The following is an 18,076-nucleotide window of genomic DNA, read 5'->3' as shown; positions in this document are numbered from 1 at the left end:
CCTCTTGCAAAACTGAGACTCTATATCATTAAACAGTAACTCCCTATCTACCCCTAACCCCATTCCTGGCAAACACCACTCTATTTAGTGTATCAGTGAAGTCTGACTATTGTAGATGCTTCATTTGAATGCAACCACACAGTATTTGTCCCTTTGTGACTGGCTTAGTTTACTGAGATATTAATTTTAAAATATTTATTTATTTGACAGGCAGAGACAGAGAGATCAGTCTTATCTGCTGGTTTACTTTTCAAATGCCTACCACGGCTGAGGCTGAAGCCAGGAGCCAGGAGCCAGGAGCCAGGAGCTCAATCCAGGTCTCCTACATGGGTGGCAGAAACCCAGTTATTGAGCCATTACTACTGCCACCCAGGATCCGCATTAGCAGAAACCTGGAGTCAGAAGCCCGAGGCAGGAATTAAATCCAGGTACCTTGATGTGGGATGCAAGTATCCTTTTTTTTTTTTTATAAAGACTTATTTATTTGAAAGTCAGAGTTACACAAAGAGGGGAGAGACAGAGACACAGAGAGATCTTCCAGCTGCTAGTTCACTGCCCAGTTGGCCACAATGCCAGGGGCAGGGTCAGGGTAAAGCCAGGAGCCAGGTATTTCTTCCAAGTCTCCCATGTGGGTGGTAGGGGCCCAAGCACTTGGGCCATCCTCTGCTACTTTTCCCAGGCCATTTAGCAGGGAGCTGGGTTGGAAGCAGAATAGCAACTGGGATTCCACTGAATCCCATTAGGCAGCTGCTTTACTGGATATGTCACAGCGCCATCCCACCTACTCCAGGATGCAACTATCTTAACCACTAGTCTAAATACCCACCTTGATATTGATTTTTATGCCACTGAAATCTGGGGTATGTTTGTTATAACAGTTAGAATTATAAAGAGTATACCTGGACTAGAGTAAATCCCAAATAAACACTGGCTGAGTGAGTGAACATTCAGCTATTGCAGTTAATGTATAACATTGTTTGAGACATTATGTTTCATTTAATTTATACATTTCTATTGTTTTATAGATATATGAAATTTGTATATGATTTTATGTTCAATATACATTTAGCACATATTATAATAGTTTAAATAAAAATCAACTCCATGACATTTTTTCTCTATGTAGCACTGATTTTTGGGAAATTGCTATACTGGGTTGTTTGAAAAAGCATATATTTTGGGCCTGGCACTGTGGTGTAGTAGGTTAAGCCACCCACCTGCAATGCCGGCATCCCTTACAGGTGCTGGTTTGAGAACTGTCTGCTCCACTTCTGATCCAGTTGTCTGCTGTGGTCTGGGAAAGCAGTGGAAGATGGCCCAAATCCTTGGGCCCCTGCAACCGTGTGGGAAACCCGGAAAAAGCTCCTGGCTCCTGGTGTTGGATCAACCCAGCATCAGCCATTGCAGCCATTTGGGGAGTGAACCAGCAGATGGAAGACCTCTGTCTTTCTCTCTGCCACTCTGCCTTTCAAATAAATTAAAAAAAAAAAAATCTTTAAGAAAAAAAGAAAAGAAAAAAGCATATATTTCAACAAAATTAAATCAAACACTTACCTTAGTTTTCCACTGCCTAAAAATAAATTAGACTAGAGTTATTGAGGATTGATTACAAGAGAATGATGTAGGAGTTTGTGATAATTATATTCCCAGGCAAGCAAAAGCTTTGTTTTATCTTGTATGAGAGGAAATATAACAGTAAAGACACACACACCTGCTTTTTTTTTTTTAAGATTTATTTATTTATTTATTCAAAAGGCAGAGTTACAGAAAAGTAGAGGCAGAGAGAGAGAAGAGAGAAGTTTTCCATCTGCTGGTTCATTCACCAGATGGCCACAATGGCTGGATCTGTGCCAATCTGAAGCCAGAAGCCAGGAGCTTCCTCTGGGTCATCCATGTAGGCACAGGGGCCCAAGGACTAGTGCCATCTTTTACTGCTACAGCAGAGAGCTGGATCAGAAGTGAAACAGATGGGATGCGAATTCGTGCGCATATGAGATGCCGTCATTGCGGGCAGCAGCTTTACCCACTAAGCCACAGTGCTGGCCTCCACACCTGCTTTCTTTGGTCCTGTGCAGTACATAGGGATGTTATTGATACCTAAGTATTGATATTTAATTGTCTTGGATACTAGCCTGCTTGAAGGGAGAATAAAGGGTCTCAAGGAAAGAACCAGATTATTAAGTTATCTCATTTGATTCTAGAACTTGATCTCTTTCATTAATAATTTTTTAACCTATTTTCAAATTTCTATGGCAAGATGGCAAATTGCCTTTTTTTTTTTTTAGAGATTTATTTATTTATTTGAAAGTTAGAGTTACACAGAGAAAGGAGAGGCAGAGAGGCAGAGAGGGAGAGGTCTTGCATCTGCTGGTTTACTCCCCAGTTGGCCGCAACGGCCGGAGCTTCGCGATCTGAAGCCAGGAGCCAGGAGCCAGGAGCCAGGAGCTTCTTCCGGGTCTCCCATGTGGGTGCAGGGGCCCAAGGACTTGGGCCATCTTCTACTGCTTTCCCAGGCCACAGCAGAGAGCTGGACAGGAAGTGGAGCAGCCAGATCTCGAACCAGCGGCCATATGGGATGCCGGCGCTTCAGGTCAGGCATTTACCCACTGTGCCACAGCGCCAGCCCCACATTTTATTTCTTAAAATCAACACTAGATTGTATACTTTTCTATCATAAACCGTGATGTTTACTCATCAACTTCCTTTCAGTCAGAGCATAACCAGAGTGGATCATAAAGTGTTCTTTAGCTGAGCAATTGTGATAGTCCTAACTAACTGTTCCAGGCTGACAGCAAGTGGGGAATCCTTATCTCTAAAGCAGCTTTTCTTGCCTCCTCCAGAGATCAAGGTTAAGGTAGCTAAGGGAATGATCACTTCCTTACCTCTATGAGGATACTTGTCTCATCAGGCAGAACTGGATTTCTCTCTCCAGAGAACACTAAATACTGATTTCTTTTTTTCCCAAAGTTTTATTTATTTACTTTTATTTATTTGAAGGACAGAGTGAAAGAGAGAGAGACAGACAGACAGACAGCACTTCCACCTGCTGGTTCATTTTCCAAATACCTGCAACATCTAGGGCGGGCCAGGCTGAAGCCAGAAGCCCAGAATGCCATCTATGTCTCATACATGGGTGGTAGGGACCTAAATACTTGAACCATCACCTTAATCAGGAAGCCAGATTGGAAGCAGAGCAGAGACTTGAACCCAAGCACTCTGATATGGGATGCAGATATCCCAAGTAGTGTCTTAAAGCTGCACCAAACTCTTGCTCCTAAATACTAATCTCATAAATGATTACATTATCAAAGTTGTAGGAAATGAGGCTCTTTCTCTAAGAGCATTTTAGAAAATACTGATGCTCTCTTAAAAACCTGAGAAAATCTTTTAAGAATTTAAATAAAACCAACCTTGAATTCCAAATCTGAATGAATCTTTTTGTTGATTTAGATCCAAGTAATTTTTGCAAATTAATGAACAAAAGAGGAATGCTTCAAAGAAACATGAGCACAAACACCCATTAAACCAAATGTATTCTATGCATTTCCTAATTAAATTGACACGAAATAAGAATATATGATATTTTGCTTACCTAGACACCTGAAAAGTATTTTAAAAATTATTTTCCCTATTTACACCAGAAGTATAGAACTTTAAGGTACATTTAAAAAATATTTGTTATGGGGTTGGTGCTGTAGTGTAGCAGGTTAAGACAGTGTCTGCAGTGCCAGTATCCCACATGGGCGCTGGTTCGAGTCCTAGCTGCTTGACTTCCAGTCTAGCTCTCTACCAATGTACCTGGAAGAGCAGTAGAGGATGGCTCAAGTGTTTGGGCACCTGCACCCACATGGGAGACATGGATGAAGCTCCTGGCTCCTTGTGGCCATTTGGGAAATGAACCAGCAGTTGCAAGATCTCTCTCTCTCTCCCTCTCTTTGTCTTTCTCTCTTTCTCTCTCACTCTCTGTAATTCTGATTTCAAATAAATAAATAAACCTTTCAAAAATTAAGGAAAATTTATTATGAATTTTTAGTAAAACATGCAAACTGATCAATTAAAATGCAAATATAAAATAATGATAAAATACAAATATAAAATAACAAGACAAAGACTATGTCTCTCATGATAGCATGGAAGTTCTAAGTTAAAGTTATATACAGCTGGAATTCTGAAATGATTCAGGACTATTGAGGCTGTCCAGTGGGGCTGGGAGTCTGTGGGCCCCTTCAGACATAGGTAGAATGTCCTTTACAAGCAAGTTGTCAGCTGTGGCTGGAAAGCCTATCTCCAGACCTACTGGCGTCTCCCCCACTAATAGCTTCTTGTGCTGCATGTGTGACCTTGCAGCTTTAAATCACACCTTCAGGGTGGTAGCAATCTTTTACCCAGAGCTGGCAGGGGAGGGGGCTGAACCCCTAAGGAGATGGACAGTCTCTTGGAGACCCCTGCTATCTCCATGAGCCCCAAGCCAAGCAACATGCGTATATGAAACCCCCTCCTCCAATGGGCATCCCCAGTAGGATGACCCAATGAACAGACAGCAATGCCTTAAAAACAAAGGACACCTCCTCAAAGCCAGTGTCCCCCTCGGGCACTCTGTCTGGTCTCCTCTCAGACCAGACGCTTTTTCTGTCACTTGCCAATTAAATAAATTTCTTTTCTGTCAAATAAAAGCTTCTGCCTCTTTGCAAACTGTTTCCTGGCTTTTTATTTCTATACTAAGCTGAGGAAAAGAACCCATGAAACTCGCTCCTGCTACCTCCCTCCCCTCCGTGACAGCTATTCTATGACTTCACAAGGGATACAATTTAGGAGTTCCCATTTTAATCCCAGTTCTGCTTTTGATAGTTTGATTCTGAACAAATGCCTACTTCCCCAAAATGAAGAAAAGAGTCTAAACCAGCCCTGAGCAGTACTGTTCTGCAAAATGAAGGAGACAGCACTGAGCAGAACTTTCTGCAACCATGGAAATGTTCTCTGCTCTATCCAGTATGGCAGTCACTAGCCACGTGCGGAGATGGGACACTTGGAAAGGGGCTGGTATGACCAAGCACTGACTTTTACATTTTGCTCAATTCTAAATAATATGAATAACCATATGTGAATGGATGACAATACTGGACAGCAGAAGTCTAGACTCACTTGGTCACTCATGCAGCAAGCATTTCAGTGTCTACAATCTGCAAATCATCAAGCTGGATGGAGAAAGCCCAATCATTACAGTGTCTTTGCCCTCTGTGAATTAAGATGAAGAAAACATAATCAGGTACTTGTTAATACATGTGTTTCAATAAGCATATTCAAAAGCACTATGTACTCTTAGACAAGAGGGAAACGACCAGAAGGCATATCACTTCTAATGTCCTCTCAGGCTCTAAAATTAAATGAATTAAACTCAAAAGTATTTACTGAACATGCATTCTTTGTTCAGTTCTTCATTGGCTTATCTCTTAATACAGCATGATCATCCAGATAGGTAACATGTACTAGCAGCATTGGTATTTGGTGGATTGATTGACTGATCATTAAGTATTTAGTGAGTGTTTCTGTATGTACCAGCACTTTGCTAGGCACACATAAAAAATGAATCTGATGATGTCTTCACTGGATCTCAAAAGTTAATAGTGAAACAAAGTAACTTGATATTTTTCAGGAAATGAATTGCAAGTTGCTGGATTCACTTTGGCCATATTTAGGACTGATAATAATTTAAATGTGATTTCAACTAGCTAGAGCCAAATTGGCACCATTATCTAGTTTTAGTAATAAAGATAGTAGACGGCCTGGCACTGTGGCACAACTGTTAAATCCACCGCCTGTGATGTTATCACCGCATAGGGGCATTGGTTTGTGTCCCTGCTGCTCCACTTCTTATCCAGCTCCCTGTTAATGACTTGGGGAAAAGCAGTAAAGGATGGCCCAAGTGCTTGGGCTCTTGCCACTCCTGTGGGAGACCCAGAAGAAGTTTCTGGCTCCTGGTTTTAGCCTGGCCCAGCACTGGTTGTTGCAGCCATCTGGGGAGTGAACCAGTGGGTGGAACATTTCTGTCTCTTTCTGTCTCCTCCTCCCTCTGTAACTCTTTCAAATTAGCTAACTAATTTTTTTTTTTTTTTTTTTAAAGTAAAGCAGAGGCTGGCGCCGCAGCTCAATAGGCTAATCCTCTGCCTGCGGCACCAGCACCCCGGGTTCTAGTCCCGGTTGGGGCATCGGATTCTGTCCCAGTCGCTCCTCTTCCTGTCCAGCTCTCTGCTGTGGCCCGGGAGTACAGTGGAGGATGGCCCGAGTGCTTGGGCCCTGCACCCTCATGGGAGACCAGGATAAGCACCTGCCTCCTGGCTTCGGATCAGCGTGGTGCGCAGGCCGCAGCGGCTATTGGGGGGTGAACCAATGGAAAAAGGAAAACCTTTCTCCCTGTCTCTCTCACTGTCCACTCTGCCTGTCAAAAAAAAATAATAATAATAAAGCAGAAATGAAAGGATTAGCTATGTTTGCCCATTCAAAACTGTGCAATAGAATATATTGGTTAGAATAAATTGGAACCAGCTTGAAAACAGCCTAATTTAGAACCACACTAAAATGGGATGTAAATAGATCTCTGGATATTTTTGATGAAAGCTCACATCCACTGAGATGAGAAGTTTCCAAAGAAACAGTTTAAGCTTGATTGTGGACAAACATTTCTTTATAGTTTTGTTTGTACTCTTTTTAATGCAACACAACTTACAACTGAATGTGCAATTGTAATTTTGGTAAAATATTTCTATTTATAATGCATATTTAGAACCTAGTCTTACACATAGGGTACAGTCCTGCTTTTCAGATAAAAGCAGGTTCTTGAAATTACCATCAGAACTTTATTAAGAGAAAACCTATCAAAAGAAAACAAATACACACATTCAAGTTTAACCTTTAAAAAGGAGCAAATACTTTGAGGAGATACGTTATAGAAAAGATTCTTTCGTGTTGTTACCTAGATGTATATACATACATTTCTTTTCAATGTTCTTTTTTTAAAAAAAAATTTATTTATTTTAAAGTCAGAGTTACACAGAGAGAGAAGGAGAGGCAGAGAGAGAGAGAAGTCTTCCATCCGATGGTTCATTCCCCAGTTGGCCGCAACGTTCACTCCCCAGTTGGCCACAACTGTGGCCAGTTGTGCGGATCTGAAACCAGGAGCCAGGAGCTTCTTGCGGGTCTCCCACTTGGGTACAGGAGCCCAAGGAATTAAGCCATCTTCTACTGCTTTCCCATGCCATAGCAGAGAGCTGGATCAGAAGTGGAGCAGCCAGGACTCGAACCAGTGCCCATATGGGATGCCAGTGCTTCAGGCCAGGGCGTTAACCCACTGCGCCACAGTGCCAGCCCCTCAGTGTTCTTTTTTTCTGCTGTCTAGCTACAGTATCATGTCTAGTATTTCATTATAGGTTAGAGCAGGTCTTTTATTATATAAAACTGGCTCAATGTTGCCTCTTGTATATTGTGTATACACATATTTATTTCTTCAACTGTTATTTATTTAGTCAACCACTATGCAAATATTACTGTGCTATTCAATTGGAGGATTCAAAAGCAAATAAGAGTTGGATCTTAGGAAATGGTAGTAGGGAAAATAAGAAATAGAAGAAAGTTGAGAAAGAGGCATTTACATAATGGCTTTCAGAGTACTTCAGAGGAGGAAGCAATTGCTTCCAGATGAGACGTTATGAGAAGGCTTTGTGGAGGATGTGGCATTGAGCTAGACCTTGAGCCTTAAAGGAAGTGTAAGACCTACAAAGGCAGAGAAGGAAGGAAAGGCCATTGCTGAGGCAGGAAAGCATGAATTTAGGGGGAGGAGAATCCAAGTTAAAACAAAGGAAAGAATAGCTGTGAGAAAGTAGAGGAGAATCAGGTGGGAAGCACAGATTGTGGCCACATCCTGGTTTTAAATGCTGGCCCAGAGAATCTAGACTTTATTTTGTAGATTACAAGGCATTTGAGCAAGGAAATAAAAAATTTGAGTTGTTCATTAGGAAAATTAATCTGGCAGAAATATTTAGGATATGATGGGATAAGGAGAAGCTAAAAGCTAACTGCTCTCCAGTTGGAAGGCTAGCTATCACAGCAGAGCAGGCAATAGGTTCTGAGGCTCTAGCAAGGAGTTAGAGAGGTTACTATTAAAACTAGAATCAATAAGACCAGGCAACCTAGCATATACAGTGATGGAATAATGAGAAGAAGTAAAAAATGACTTCTGTTTCATAAATTTCTGTGGCCGAGAAGGTTGATAGTACCTCAAACAAATTCAGGGGATGCATAAGGGGAAACAAATTTAGACAGACTTAGAAAATATGTTCTTGTAAGGAAGACATATTTACATGACATTCTGGGGAACTCATCTCCCTGCACCCCCACCCCACACATATACATCCCTTTAACTGAAGCCAGTGATGACAGTGTGAAGTGCACTGGGGGATATCTTGAATCTTTGCACTGTGATGGTAGTGAATGTACAGATTACTTATATTCAACATTGTTTCCTTTATTACTTAAGTATATGTATGTTCTCAGGCTGATGAGTTGGAGAAAGACCTCTTGTAACCTTACCCTGACCTTCTTGGTTAGCCAAGTGTCTGAGGTATATGGATTTTCTTAGTGCATTCAAAATCTTTAGCCAAGGAGATTCTTAAAATAGCAAGAAAGATATTTATCTTTAACAAAACAAAAAGTACCCATCTGTAGATGGACTTGATTTAAGCTTACATACTCTTTGAACTCTTAAATTGAGTAGCTTTTTAGATAAATCTGATGTGGTTAAAATATTTTAAAATAAATATCCTATTGACAGTTACCACCAGGAAATGGAATGTAATTTCTCAATTGGAAAGCATAATCTATTTATTCAATCTTTCTAAGAAGGAACATTCAGATTTCGGCAGAATTGGTTAAGATAAAAAAATTTAAGAGAATTTAGCAATTGTCTTACTTGAATATTTTCTAAATAGCTGGATGGAAGAGCTGTTAGTGCAAATGAGTCCGTTTACTACACAAACTGTCTTAAGCAGTACCTTATGCCTATAGCTTTCACTTTCAACCTGAAAAGATTGTGACAGGAACATGAAGTGTAATAAAGTCATAATCAACCATATTAACTTTTAATTCTTTAAATCTTAAGAGTGACATTTATCAAAAGATATCTTGTGTCATTGTGGGAAAGTAGGGCCATGTCTAAGGTATGTGGAGACACCCAGCATCATTTCCTTTCTTTAGTATGCTTCAAAATACTAAGAAAGGCTGGGAGGTCGCTGGGGGAAAAGGAATGCTGCTACATGCTTGGCAAGTCAGTTTGGCCAGAGATCGTGGCAGAACCTCACCCTGATGGTTTTAATTTGAAGCAGAAAGCCCAGAACAACACTGTCGATGATAAATAACAAAAGCAAAAATTTTCCCCAGTGACAAGTCAGAAAAGAAGCTGAAGTAAATGCATAAACAACTGATTTAAAAGTAGGCTTTATCAAAATTATTCAATGTTTTCCTTTACATTTTGGCTTTATTTGTAGTACAGAATTGATTCCTTGACAGTTATCTTAACCAAGCACCTCCATTTGTGGAATCCTTTTTTGGGGGCCAAGTAGATTGGCTATCCACTAATGTGATGATCCTGGGTACAGCAAGATGCTGTTGTAGCCTCCAAGATTGAAGCTGTTAGTGAGAAGCTGTGGTGATTATGTGGCATAAATGGGGTGGGGCAATGGCAAGGGGCTCTGCCTGTGTTTGCTGATAGGTGGCATTTGGCATTGAAGAATACAGATGTGCTTTGATTTATACGTCAATGTGTTCTGGAAAAACTATGTATAAACTGATTTTGGGAGTTTGAAATCTGAATGGCTACATGATTCTAGTTGGCAGAGGCTTCTAAGACATTCGTTCTAAGTTGCTCTGCTACATGTTACCTTTCATGCAGTTAAGGCCTGCACTTGAAATGTATAAATCCTAATACATGTTTCGTGCTAATGATTTATTTTTTATTTTGGTGTGTGTGTGTGTGTGTGTGTGAAAGAAAGAGAGAGAGAGGAAGAGAGAGAGAAAGGGAGAGCGAGAAAGAGCACTCCCTTCTGCTGGTTCACTTACCAAATGCCTGTAATGTCCGGCTGGCTCCCTGGCCAGGGCTAAACTCAGGAGGCAGGAACTCAATCCAGATCTCCCAGGTGGATGGCAGGAACCCAACCGCTTGAGCCATCACTGTTGCCTTCCAGGGTCTACATTAGCAGGAAGTTGGAGCAGGAGCCAGAAGCAGGAATCAAACCTAGTACTCTGCCATGCAATGTGAGTATCTTAATTAGTAGACTAAATACCTGATCCTGGTTATGATTTTAAAAGTTCTTTATAATGCGAAACATGGTTCCTTCTTCTATCTCCCCAATTTAAACTGAATATCTAGATATCTGTAATATTCGTAATAGCAATAATATCAGCCCACATTTATGGAGAACTGTACTAGGTATTGCTCTAGCCTAAGCTCTTGATGTAGTCACATAAACCTCATACTCTATGAATAGATGACATTATTCTTCCATTTTACAGATGAAGAACTGAGGAGATGAAACAATTTTTCCAAGATTATCCAATCAGTAAGTGACAGAATCCCTGTACCTAAGAGTTTCCTAAATGAGGTTCACAACTGTAACTGAGTGAAACTTGGGAGGCTTTATGTTCACTTATTTAGAATTTATTAATTCATTTGTTTAACAAATATATATTGAGTTCTCATTCATTGGAAGTCACTCTTCTATGCACTGAACAAATAGCAATGAACAAGGCAAACAAAATTCCTGTACTCATGGAGCTTATTCTGGTAGGTGAGAAAGACTCTATTGGTGTTATTTATTATTATTTTAATAATCATTTAATTGCAAGGCAGAGCAAAAGAGAGAGAGGAAGAGAAAACAGAGATAATTGATTTCATTCATGGTTCACCACCCAAATGGTTCCAACAGTTAAGACTGGGACAGGCTGAAGCCAGAAGCCGGGAGTCCTGGTCTCCCACGTGAGTGGCATCTTCTGCTACCTTCCCTGGCACATTAGCAGGGAACTGGATCAAAACTGGAGCAGCGGGGACTTGAATGAGCATTGTTAACTGCAGCTTAGCCCAGAGTCGCAACACTGGCCTTCAGACAGGCTTTAAACAAACAAATATGTAATATCAAGTAGTGATTAAGTGCAACAATGAAAAGTAAAATAGAGTGAGAGTGATATCTCAAGTGGGTGGGGGCCATGGGAAGAGGCAAGGTATTACTTTTTAAAAAATATTTATTTATTTGAAAATCAGAGTTACACACAGAGAGAAAGAGAGGCAGAGAGAGAGTGAGAGACAGAGAGAGCGCGCGCGAGCACATCAGAGAGAGAGAGAGAGAGAGAGAGAGAGAGAGAAAGGTCTCCCATCTGCTAGTTCACTCCAGTTGGCCACAATGGCTGGAGCTGTGCTGATCCGAAGCAAGGAGTCAGGAGCTTCCTCCTGGGCTTCCCACGTGGGTGCAGGGGCCCAAGGCCTTAAGCCATCTTCTACTGCTTTCCCAGGCCACAGCAGAGAGCTGGATCATAAGTGGAGCAGCTGGGTCTCGAACTGGCACCCATATAGGATGCTGGCACTGCAGGCGGCAGCTTTACCCGCTATGCCACAGCGCTGGCCCCAAGGTGCTACTTTTGACAGGTAGCACCTATCAAAATAGGAACATGCAGTGTTAGGAAGCCTTGTGAAGGCTATGAAGGACAAAGCCATGAGTAGATGTGGGAGAAGAGCGTTCCAAACAATGGCATAGCAAGTACAAAGGCTCTGAGGCAGGAATGAGTGCTGTATTAGGGCTTAAAATAGTGGCAATCTAATTCTACTGTTCTTTTTAAGTTTATTTATTTGAAAGGCACAGTGGTAGAGAGGGAGAGGGAGATCATCCATCTGCTGGTTCATTCCCCAGATGCCTGAAACAGCCAGGACTGGGCCAATTCAAAGCCAGGAGACTGGAACTTCATCTGGTTTTCTGCATGATGGGCAGAGGCCTAAACACTTAGCTATCACCTGCTGCCTTCTAGGCTGCACATTAGCAGGCAGTGGGACCAGAGTGAAGGTGGGAGTCAAACTTAGGCACTCCAATCTGGGATGTGGGTATCCTAAGTGGTAGCTCCACCTGCTGTGTCACAACCCTGCACAGCATTCTATCACTATTTCTTAAATATGCTAACTGGAATAGTTCTATAAGAGAAATTTTGATGGCTTAACCCAGTAAAAGTTTGTTTTTTCTTAGGCAATAGTCCAAGGAGGCTATTGCTTATGTCATAACTTTCATATCTTCTCTAAGCATTAACTTAGATCACTTTCTTTCCATGATTCTATGTTCCTTTGGGCTCTTGGAATCTGCTCTATGAAGTTGAATGGAAAAAGAGAACAGAGGATCCCATGTGGCAGTATTTTACACACCAGGGCTGGAAGTGGTCTTTTTTCTGCCTACCTTCTGTGGGCTAGAAAAGTCACACAGCTATATCTAACTACAAGGGAGGCTGTGTGCCCATGAGGAAAATGTGAATGATTTGTTAAATGGTGAACCAGTCTTTGGCCATGTGGCCATAAGCCAGTAAGCACACAATTATACAGTTGTAAGTGGTATTAAAGGCTATAAAATATAATAGTCTGTAAGAGTGAAAATAATGGGGTGGAGGTAAGGAGTTATTTCAGGTAATATTTAAATGGAGACCTCACAAATGAGAAGGCAAAGAATGGTGAGAGAAAGGATGTTCTAGGCACATATAAAGGTTCTGAGGTAGGAAAGAGCTTAGGGAATCCAGGGATCTGCAAGAGGACCAATGTGGCTGAAAAGTGGCATAAGAGAAGCCTGGACAAGTAGGCTAGTGCCACATCACACAGCACTCCATAGAACATTTGAAACAGCATTTAGACCTAATAGGAATGGCAAGACATACAGTGCAGACTAGAAGGTTAAGATGTTCTGACTCACTTTCAGCTGAGGGTCCAATTACTCTCAAATTCCAAAGTGACCTGTTTGAGTCAGATCACCTATGGCAGAATTACAAAAGAGGTACTAAAACCAGTTCTGTGGACTTTCCTGTCTTTTTTTTTTTTTTTTTTGACAGGCAGAGTGGATAGTGAGAGAGAGAGACAGAGAGAAAGGTCTTCCTTTTTGCCGTTGGTTCACCCTCCAATGGCCGCTGCGGCCGGCGCATCGCGCTGATCCGAAGCCAGGAGCCAGGTGCCTCTCCTGGTCTCCCATGCGGGTGCAGGGCCCAAGGACTTGGGCCATCCTCCACTGCCTTCCCGGGCCATAGCAGAGAGCTGGCCTGGAAGAGGGGCAACCGGGATAGATTCCGGCGCCCCAACCGGGACTAGAACCCGGTGTGCTGACACCGCAAGGCGGAGGATTAGCCTGTTAAGCCACGGCGCCGGTCCTGTCTTATCTGTCTTAAGGCTATATACTATATGTGCTAAAATTGAAGATGATGAAGAGCTGTTGAGATTGGAAGAATCCCCTGGAAAGAGTCCTCAATGCTTTGTGAGTCTTCCTTAAAACTCCGGGAGACCGGTGAAACACGTGTATTTCTCTTACCTCAGGTCTGTTGAGGGAGGCTTAATGGAGACCATATGGTGAATTTGATTTGTGTCTTCTGGATTCCATGAAGAAACCTTGGAAAATCATTTATCAGAACAGGGAAACACAGTTTGAAAGTAACCGTAATCCCTCCACTGGCAGCTGGCAGATAAGGAATCCTGGGCAGGCATGTCTACCTGAGGGCATTTTGGAAAGAATCACGCTTGAGAGCCTGGCTGCCTGTGCTGCACATCCTCAGCAGAAATTGGTGGGACCGGTGCCCTCAGATCCAGAAGCTGAAGGCAGGGCTGGGAGGTGGGGGGATATGCAAGTATCCACCGAGGCTGAGGCTTTGCCTACACTGTGGAGCTGTCGTCAGAGGAACCCAGGGAGGAATGTGGACGGTGCTCATAAAAACAACCCCGAGAGCCAGCTAACTTTAAATACGTGCCCCAGCCACGGCCTATCAATGTGGATTACATCTGTACTTGTCAAACACCAGCTTTCCTCTCCCTTATCTCTCTTCCTTCCTTGGCCCCTCCACCCCTGGTTGGCCAAAGGTCAGCTGAAAGAATGAAGAGGCCACCAGCTCAAACAGGTTGGGTGAGTACGTGGTGAAGAGGTACTGTGATGAAGTTCAGAATTTTGACCAACATGCTGGACTGGGCATTTTATTATTGAAGTGAGACTACTTTGTGGCTAAAAGAGACTTTTCGTGAACTGAGATTACTAAAAATGTAGAGGGACTTGCCCTAGGTGCTAGCAAAGAAACGGTTCTGAGGAGCTGGTTTGATCAAGAATGAAAAGAAGGGGGTTGGTGTTCGGCACAGTGGTTAAGACAAGATACTGCTTGGAATACCTGAATCCCAAATCAGAGTGTTTGGGTTCAAGTCCCCACTTTACTTCTTTTTTAAATTTTATTTAAGGCATACAATCTTTATGTGTTCCATATATACAAATTTAGGAATATAGTGGTTCTTCCCACCCTTTTCTCCCTCCTATCTGCACACCCAACCTTCCTCTTCTTCCCTCTGCTATTCCCATTCTTATTTTTTTTTACAAAGATCTATTTTCAGTTAACTTTATACTCATCAGATTAACCATACACAAAGTAAAGAGTTCAACAAATAGTGTGAAGATTAAAAAAAAAAAAAAAAAGCAAACTACTGTTCCTCAACAGTTGAGTCAAGGACTGTTCAAAATCATGGCATCTCAAAGTGTCAATTTCACTTCTACAGATTACCTTTTAGGTACTCTATTAGTCACCACAGATCTGGGAGAATGTATGGTACTTGTCATTTTGGGACTGCTTTATTACACTAAGTATAATGATTTCCAGTTGCATCCATTTTGTTGCAAATGACAGGATTTTATTTTTTTACTGCTGTGTAGTATTTCATAGTATAAATATGCCATAATTTCTTTATCCAGTCTTCACTTGATGGACATCTGGGTTGATTCTGTATCTTAGCTATTGTGAATTGAGCTTCAATAAACATGGGAGTACAAATCACTCTTTCATATGTTGATTTCATTTTTTGTTTTTCTAGATTTATTTATTTGAGAGATGGAGTTACAGAGAGAGGGAGAGAGAGAGAAAGGTCTTCCATCTGCTGGTTCACTCCTTAAATGTCCACAATGACCAGAGCAGGGCTGATCCGAAGCTAGCAGCCAGGAACTTCTTTGGAGTCTCCCACATGGGTGCAGGGGCCCAAGCACTTGGGACATCCTCCATTACTTTCCCAGGCCACAAGCAGAGAGCTGAATTGGAAGAGAAGCAGCCGGGATACAAACAGGTGCCCCTATGGGATGCCGGCACTGAAGGCAGAGGCTTAGCCTACTATACCACAGAGCCAGCCTGCCCAAAAGAAGTTTAAAAATTCATCTGAGGGGCTGGCTCTGTGACATGGCAGGTAAGGTCACCACCTGCAGTGCCAGCAACCAATATGGGCACTGGTTCAAGTCCTGGCTGCTCCACTTCTGGTCCAGCTCCCTGCTGGTGTGTCTGGGAAAACACTGGAAGATGGCTCAGGTCCTTGGGCCCTGCACAGATGTGGGATACCTGGAGGAAGCTCTTGGCTTTGGTCTTTGGATCAGCCCAGCTCCATACATTGTGGCCATTTGGGGTGTGAACCAGAGGATGGATGATCTCTCTCTCTCTTCCTTCCTCTCTCTTGGTAACTCAGCCCTTCAAATAAATGAATGAATGAATGAATGAATAAATATATAAATCTTTAGTTGAAAGGCAGGGACAGAGAGAGACCCTCCATCGCTACTTCACTCTACTCTCTTCTGTGACTCTACCTCTCAAAAAATAATATTTTTTTAAAAAAGGAAAGAACAAAGTTGTTTTCTGCTTTCACTTGGAGAGTTTCTGGTTTCATTGTGTTTATTGCAGCACTGCTCACATAGCCAAGATGTGTAATCAATCCATGTGTCCATCATACTATAAAAGGATAAAGAAAATGTGGTATATGTATACAATGGAATATTATTCAGCCATAAAAAGATGACAACCTGTCATTTGCAGCAAAGTGGACAGAACTGGAGGACATGTCAAGTGAAACAAGCCAGACACAGAAAGACAAATAGTGCATTTCTCCCTTACATGTGAAAGCTAAAACAAAACTCAGTCTGAGCACAGAATGGTGATTATTAAAAGCTGGGTTGGGCAGAGAAGGATAGAGAGTTTGGATAATGGGTACCAAATCAGAATAGATCAAAGAAATAAGTTCCTAGTGTTACAAAGCACAGCAGGGAGACTAAACTTTACAGCAATGCAGTATATTTTATATGAAAAAATAGAAGAAAGAAGTCTGATCAGAAGTTCTGATCACAAAGTAATGTCAAAGGGAAAATGATGATTACTAATATACATTGTATACATGTATCGAAATGTCACAATGTAGCCTATAAACATGTACAATTATTGTTAATAAAAATTTTAGAAAATTTAGCAATTAAGGTAAAACAACAAAAAAGGAAGTTTCTGGTTTAAACATTACTTGTTTTAAATAATCACATTGGCTGTTGTGTGGAAGCTGGATTAAAAGCTGGATTATCAGTTAAGGGGAGATTGCTAGCTCCCCCATTTCCCAGCTGTGTGAATTTGGGTAAGTCTCTTGATTTCTCTCTTCTTCAGTGTCTTCTTAAAGTGGTAATGTCCTAGAATGCCTTATGGAGCTGTTGACAGGAATCTATGAACTGATGCATATAAAGTACTCAGTGAGGTATGTGACCATAATAAGCTTGTGAAGTGTTTGTTTCCATTTATATATATATATTTTTTAAATTTTTATTTATTTATTTTTTTATTTTTGACAGGCAGAGTGGACAGTGAGAGGGAGAGACAGAGAGAAAGGTCTTCCTTTGCCGTTGGTTCACCCTCCAATGGCCGCCGCGGCTGGCGTGCTGCGGCCGGCGCACCGCGCCGATCCGATGGCAGGAGCCAGGTGCTTCTCCTGGTCTCCCATGGGGTGCAGGGCCCAAGCACTTGGGCCATCCTCCACTGCACTCCCTGGCCATAGCAGAGAGCTGGCCTGAAAGAGGGGCAACCGGGACAGAATCCGGTGCCCTGACGGGGACTAGAACCCGGTGTGCCGGCGCCGCTAGGCAGAGGATTAGCCTATTGAGCCGTGGCGCCGGCTTGTTTCCATTTATATTTTTAAAACAAATCACTCTGTAGCAGCACAAAGGTGAGTTGGTGCTGACTTGGACCATCTAACCAGAGAATGTTAAGACGTTTAGGATATACTTTAGAATTACAGTCAGCATGGCTTTGCCAGGGACAACTGGCTGGATATAAAGAATGAGGTAAAGAAGGAGAGGACACGATTTCTGGCTTGGACATCTGCACAGAATTGAGATTGTTGTGGTTGAGAACAGGGACTGTTCGGAAACTTACTAGAGATTCTTGGTTACTGATGCGTTAAAAAAAAATCACTATATTCCTAAAGTTGTATTTATGAAATGCATGATTTGCGTTCCTTAAAGAAAAGGTTTCTGGGAAGGGGGGACTCTGAATTTTAATAGCACTGAAAGATTTGGGCATTCCAGAAATAGCTTTTTTTTTTTTTTAATTTAATGTGCTCTAAAACAAAGTCACCTTTCTGACCCTTTGCCTCACTATTTTAGAGAATTGGAGGAAGTGAAGATAGGTAATGGGACAATATGGTTTTCCTTTCAAGAACCAAGAATAACCTCAAGGGGCAATCAATCCTGGTATAGTAAACATTGTCACAAAAAGATGGGATAATGTTAACAATGCTAAAACAAACATTGTCATCTTTGATAGATGCCCTTCAAAATTTAATTGCTGTGTGTTTAATAAACTACATAATAAATTTACTGCATGGGGTCTGAAATATCGTTGGGATTCCCCCTCTTCTCCCTCAAAAAGCTCACATATAGATGCACAAAGTGCTTGGTATCTACCATCTAAAACAGCTGGAGTGCCTTGTTACTTTACCTCTGTTGTCCTAAGTGGATCATGTTACCAGGGTAAC

This window comes from Lepus europaeus, chromosome 5 (genome assembly GCF_033115175.1).
Source record: "Lepus europaeus isolate LE1 chromosome 5, mLepTim1.pri, whole genome shotgun sequence".
NCBI classification, from domain to species: domain Eukaryota; kingdom Metazoa; phylum Chordata; class Mammalia; order Lagomorpha; family Leporidae; genus Lepus; species Lepus europaeus.
Note: the sequence above shows the minus strand (reverse complement) of the source record.